The sequence below is a fragment of the Carlito syrichta genome, unplaced genomic scaffold (genome assembly GCF_000164805.1).
Source record: "Carlito syrichta isolate Samal-C Ts95f unplaced genomic scaffold, Tarsius_syrichta-2.0.1 Scaffold309783, whole genome shotgun sequence".
NCBI lineage: Eukaryota > Metazoa > Chordata > Mammalia > Primates > Tarsiidae > Carlito > Carlito syrichta.
The window spans coordinates 375,676-383,064 of NW_007253879.1; positions in this window are offsets into that span (position 1 = coordinate 375,676).

The window sequence follows — 7,389 nt, forward strand, 5'->3', positions numbered from 1 at the left end:
CAGTAAACCAGTAAATTAAAGGAAAAGTATCCAAAGAAAGAAAGTATACAAAGAAAGGTCCAGGAAGACCATAGTGCAAGAGGCCTAGAGATGAGGAGGAACTTCTCAAAGAAAGATGATTTTGGGAGGGAAAACCACAGGAAATCAATAAAACAATTGTAATATTATCACATGTATTTGAAATTTTAAGAAAAAAATGCTAATAACAGAGATTTGGCAGTCCTAATAGGACATTTTAAAAAATAATTAAAGATAGGTATATTGCCACATTTTGCACATAAAATTAAAGTAAATATAAATTCCAGAAAATCAAAGCAAAAAAACAAATAAAGCAGACTATATATACTATTTTGATTAATGGTGTGTATATACAATCATAACAACATAAAAAAGGAATGATCTAACTAAACATTTTGGAAAATAAGAGTCAGACAGAAAAAGAGATTTAAGTCCTTATCTAACATATTACAGGAAGCCAACAGATAATAGTTAAAATTAGTAAATCAAGAAATAGCAGCATAATTGTATCTTTCTGAAATATGGAATAGGACAAAAAACACCATTTGAAAAAAATATGGTTCCTAAGATTCTATGAAAAAAGTGGAATGGTGTTTGAGGAAGGGGAGAGCAGAAGACTGTTGATTTTCACTGTAGACATTTTATCATTTTCTATATGAAAGTGTAACCGTAGTCAACATTTAAATAGAAGGGGCCAGGTGTGGTGACTCACACCTGTATTCTCAACACTTTCAGAAGCAAAGATAGGACTACTGCCTCAATCTGGAGTTTGAGACCATACTAGGCATAGAGGGAGTTCATCTCTACAATAATAATAATAATAACAACAACAATAATAATTAGATTAGCTGGACATAGTGGTGTGCACTTGGAGTCCCAGATACGGACCAGGCTGAGGTGGAAGTATTGAGATGGAAGGTTGAGGTGTGGTGAGCCATGATCATGACATTGCACTACAGCCTGGGTGACAAAATGAAACCCTGACTCAAAAACAAATAAAAATAAAACAAAAAAATAAAATGGCATGTAAAATAAAATCTTAAGTAATCACTACTTGCCTATCTACCCAAAATAATTCTATCAGTTGTTAGTAACAGTTTTTTTTACATGAAAGAGAGATTTATGGCCTTCTTTTGTTTTTCCACTCTTTCACATTGCTTATATTTTGTAATAAACTAATATTTTATAATACAAAATAATCATCTTTAAAGATCAGTTTGTAGAGAATTATCATGAGATCAAAGGAAAAAAACACCAAAACTCTTGTAATCTGCAATCATCTTTTGTCTTCTGAATACAGAGTATCTATTTTCTTTCTCTTTTCTTTTTTTTTCTTTTGGTCGGGGTCTCACACTGTCACTCTGGAGTGCATTGTTATGAGCACAGCTCACCAGCCTCGACCTCCAAGTAGGTGGGACTACAGGCACATGTTATCATGCCCAGTTAAAGTTTTCTCTTTTTAATTTATTATTATTTTTATTTTTTGTGGAGATGAGGTCTCACTATGGTGCCTAGGCTGGTCTCGACCTCCTGGGCTCAAGAAATCCTCTCACCTTGGTCTCCCAAATTGCTGAAATGACAGACAGCCATTGAGCTTGGCCAGAGCATCTATTTTTTACACCACTAATGGGACATTGAATACCATAATGATTTTGAGAGCTTTGGTATTTCTACTGAATTACTGAGTTTATGTAGTTTCATCTTTTCTCGTGATATAAATATTATCTGTGAGAAGATGCTTATCTTTTAATTCACTGATTCTTATACAATGCTTAGTATCCTTTCTCGAACATTCAACAATTAAAAATATATACATATATATATATACAAAATGAGAAAAAACATCTGGCAGAAAACATATGGGAATCACACACAAGTTGTATATGAATCATCAGCATAGTTTTATTATTCCGTATGTAGTGTTTCATCCAGCTAGGATGCTAAATAAATACTTGTTGAGCAAACACAAATATAATACCATAATTCAGTATTTTTGCATTTAAATAACAGTAGAAGAAAGGTTTTCTTCATATTATATATAGGCAGAGTAAGTATATCACTAGTTATAAAATAATTGGAGTAAAAATAAAACTAATATCATGAAAATCATCAATCAGCTAAAATAACTATGTTTTATACATGTTATTTCATTTGATTCTCAAAATGACACTTTTAGGTAGGTACTTATGCCATTCCCATTTTAAAGAAGAAAAAACTGAAGTGGTATTAGAATCAGGACTTTAAGGTTAGGCAGTCTGTCCTACAGCCTGTACTTTTAGCCTCTAACAGCAGAGGATACAATAGCATATTTAAAAGATTAAAAGAGATTCTTTGTAGTGATATAGGTTCGATTAGTTAACATTACACAGCCTATGAGGTAATTTTGGGTATACAAAGTATACGAAGGCTTACTGGGAATCTAGTTTCCTCCAAAGGAAAAAGAGGAAATAGAACATACGATACATCCCAAGAGTACAGATATCTATGAATAATTTACAGAATTGACTTATTGACTCTAAAATTTAAATCAATAAAATTATAGGATAAGCTTTGCTAAGACTTCCCATGTACCAGGCATGTAATTAAGCAGTTAACGTGAACTACCTCATCTAATCCTCAGCAAACTGTATGGAGTTGGTCCTGCTAGTCTTATTTTACTGCTGCTCACAATGAGGCTCGGAGAAGTTAAGTAACTTGCCAGAGTCACAAGGATAACCATTGATCTTTATGCTGCTTTCATTCTTTTCATATGAAACCAAGTTGAATCAAAATACAAAAGTTAATAAAAACCCTTTTAATAGCCATGGTTTTATTTCCTTTGTCCTAGAAAACAGAAGCTTGCACTTGAGTAATATCTAAGATACAGATCCAACAATAGTTTGCTATAAATTCTCAAGCTGTCCGAGTGGCCTTGCAATGTACATTACTTTGTACATTTGAACTAAATTTAGCTTAAATCATTATTTTCCCCATTTATAGAGGGATACTATAATTAAGACAGACCAACTTTGAAATAGGCTTTGAAATAAAACAATAAATGAAAAATCTAAATCAGAAGTACAAAATTTTCAAAAATCATCATAATAAAAGGATATTACTATAGAAGATGAAATCAAGATCTGCAAATAAGTAATTTAAAATGTACATCTTCAGTCTAGCAACATAGAGTGACAGCATTATACAATTGGTTTTCAGTAACAAAACACAGTCATCTTAATTTTTTTAAATGTACTATAAAGTGTTTTTTCAGACTCAATAATGTCTTATATATTTATCTTACAAAATGCTCAGACACATTTTTAAACCTGAAGGAAATATGCATCAATAATATATATCAATAGTTGCTTTTTTACAAAAAACAGATTGTACTACATACAATTACCAAAACAGTGAGGTTACGCATAAATCAAATTCTTCCTATTATATATGCACAACATCAAATGGCAGATTTTCTTTTTTTGAAATAAGATCCAATTTCATACCCATGTTTTGATTGTGCACAATGGAAAAAGATTGCATGATACATCTTTTCAATATTACATTTGTCTAACTGGTAGTGGAAAAGCAGAAGAGAAAGCAGAAAATAACCAAAAAAAAAAAAAAAAAAAGAATTACATTCATAATGAATTCAGTAGTAACAACATGAACATTAATCTTGATATAATAATACAACATACATACAGTAAGTATAACTAAATTAGATATATACTCTAACTTAGTACTTTTACTTCTAGTAAATAGGGAAACAAAACCGGGAAGTTATTAAAGATGTTAAGATAGTGAAACAGACTATAGTTCACATTTCTCCCCTAGGAAAGTTGGTTAATTCCACTTATTTGTAGTGGTAAAAAATATGATGTGTTTCCTGTACAATCTGTACATATTATAATCTGTTATCTGTGCTGTGGACATATAGCCCCCATCTCTCTGGATCACCAGCTACCACTTAATGGTAAGTTATTAAGCACACTGACCACTTCTGACCTCTGCTTCACTGTCTAAGGACTCTCTCTGGTGCTGAGAGGGCTTCCTCAGCCTTTATACCTGTGTAGTAGTTCAGAAGTACTGGGGATTTAGTGCAGGGAGGAGTGGAGGGGCAACCTCAGTAAACGAGGAATGAAAATAAATGTGCAAATAACTAGCTTCTCTGTCCTGCAGTGGAACAATTCTGAGGGTTGTTTTACACAGTAATCAGAGGGTCCCCATAGTACTGAATTGTAACTGCTCGTTGCATTACTCTACTTATACACACACGCAGCATTGCCCTTTCTTTCTTTCTTGTTTCACATTCCCCATTCTCTCACTAGTGCTTCATGGGTTCATCCTGAAATTACTTGCACTCAAGGCTGTTTCTCAGAGCCTGGTTAAATGGTATTAGTACCATCTCACACAGTTTCTTAAGTGCTTCTCATTTCTCCAAATTCACACTCAAGAATTATCTCCTTAAAACCTGGTTCTTTTCTGTGATCTTCCCAGGTTGATTCCTCTCCTGGAGGTTGGACCTTGAGGATTACCTCACAGGCTCCCATGCCTACCTCAAATGGAAAGTACCATCAGAGCATCAGATTAGGGGAAGAAATGATAGGGTTATTTATTGGGCTTCCCAATCACTCCTCCATTCTAGGTTTGGCAGTGGCTGCTCTCTTGTGTGACCCTTTTGCCATAATTTTTTTCCATAGCTCCAGTTTTCATGCAGTTCCAGTCAACTTCTTCCCTTCCCTTTTCCCACAGGTGTAATAAACCATTCCTGCTGTTGTTAGTCAGAATGCTTCCCTATCCCTCCTTGAATTCTTAAGCCCTGAACATCTCAATAAATAATCACTTTATTATATATTTTTTCAGTCAAAATCTTTAACATTCCATCTGTTACCTGCCAGGATCATGATAAACATAGGTATAAGGAATGCCCACAGGAAATATACTTGATATGATGGATTTTGGAATTAGGTTGCTCTAGTAATTGTGGAGTACACAAGAAACTCCCTGCTAAGGGAAATATTACACTAGCAATTTATGGCATGCTAAGGCACCATAATGCCTCAAATTTTCACCAGTGATTACTTGGCATGACGTTTTCAGTAAAGGGGAAAGCTTTAGAAGATCAAATGTCTACAGAATTTAATTGATATGGTGGCAATAGGGATTACAGAGATATGGGATGGAGGTGGGGAATAAAGGCCGCTGTGGCTGTCCTGGAGAGCATGCACATGCACAAAGACAGAGTTTCAACCCCAGTAGCAGGCAAACCCCCCTCTGAAATTCTTAAACTAATGAAAGAGCACTGTTGAGGAAAGTGTGGAATCATAGGACTTGAGACAGGAAGACTAGGCAGAGATGGGGCTGAGAAATTGGAACTTCCAAAATACCCTTAATTTTTCTTAAAAGATGAGACCAGTATTTCCTTCTAAAAAACAAATGAACAAACAAAAACACCACCACCACCAAGAAAAAACCAAACAAAGAAACAAAAACAAAACCAAAGGGAAATATTTTTAAAACTTCACTTGAGACAATTGTCTTACAAGAATTATCCACTTTTCTCAGTACATATGCCAAAGCTCCTCATTGCTTTCCTCTAGAATCAATAATTAGAGTTTGATCTCACAGTGAAAGGAGAAATATTCCAGAAAAATGATTTCATACTCAGAAAGTGTTACTAAATATTATCAATATGTATCAGCATGAATCTAGAAAGTATGCAAGGAATCAATGTTTAAAGTTATTACACTGAAGAAGGCAAGGCAGAAAATTTGATCTGATAGAATTTGTCAATATGGTTATATTAATATAAAATTTAATGTACTATTTCAAGTACCTGGAATGGCATTAAAAGTCTATTAGAATGACTAATTAAAGCTTAGACTACAGGAATTTAAATTGCAATGCCAAAAGTTCTCTGCTATGAACTAGTGTAGAAGTTAGCAGGCAAACTTTTTGTGAAGGGCCAGATGGTAAATACTTCAAACTTTGTGGGCCACATAGACTCTCCTTCTCCTCCTATTCCTCTTCTTCATCCTCCTCCTTTCTTTTTTTTGTATTTTTTACTTTAAATGTGTAAAAACTGTTAGCTCACAGGCAATCCACAAACAGGACGCCAGTTGATTTCATCCATTGACTGTAGTTTGTTGATATCTGCTCTAGAGTATTCCAATGTTCCCTTAACTAAGTACTAAAAATTCATTCATGAAACATGCCTTGATGTCTGTCCTCTGTAACATGAGACAATGAATAGAATTAGACCTTTGAATTGAACATTTTGATGTCAGTGAGGAATAATGAAGTCAGATTGATAGAGAATAAATGGTGCCACTTAATTATTAGAGACAATGTAAGTAATCACAGTGTTTTTTCTGCAAAGATTGTGGTGGTAGCTAATGGATCTGGGGTCCTTAGGAACTAAATATGTATATGGACTTTCTATTTGGGAATTAACTTGTGGATTATTATTGGGTCTTGATAGAGATTAATGTCTGCTTATAGAATATCAAATGCCTAACTGGCTATTCATAAATGGTATTATGTGATTCATTGAATTATAACTTTGGTTGTGAGTAACAAAATCCCATTAGAAAATGGATATAGAGTCTGGCGGCAAGCTGGTGATGGGGCAACCTGGTGTCTGAAGCCCTCTGCAAGGGAGATCTGCAGTGGGTCTCTGACTCTCGCCCTGGGGGGTTGGGGACCCCAGCATCGCAACCTGCTCTTCAGACAGAGCTCGGCTGTTGCCACCGCTGGGATATCGCAATGACTGGACAGTTCCTGCAGTGCAAACAGTCCCGCCGCCGCCACCGCCACTGCCGCAACCCTCACCCCGCCGCCGCTGCTGTCGCTGCTGCCGCCGTGGCCTCTGTGATGGGTAGCACATCACACCACCTGGGCCTGAGGAGATCCACACCAAACCCCTTCAGGGAAGATCTGCTGGGATCGCTGCCACCTCTCCTGCGTCCGAGACTGTCCTGCCCACCCGGCATGGGGTTGCTGTTGCCTGCTCGGAAGCAGGCAGCCATCTTGTTTCTGTCCGGCCCCACCCCCTCTGGGGTGAGCAGCTGAGATAGCACTACCTGCTGGCGATTCAAGGTAACAACACCAAAACGGGAGAAACAAGCTTGATAAAGACATAGACCAAACTGCTGAATGGAGGTTAATCTGAACTGTCCTTCACAGCGATTAGGGGTAACTGACCCTAACTGCAAACTAATTTACAAGCTTGAAAAGAAAACTAGAAATCAGACCTGAAAGGACATTGGACTTAAAAAAATGTCTCAGAGTGTGCTTCATTGATTCCATTAGTTTAATGACTTAATTCTATTCCTACTGTATTGTTCCCTTTTTTCTTTTTTCCTTTTCCTTTTCTTCTCTTTTCTTCTCTCG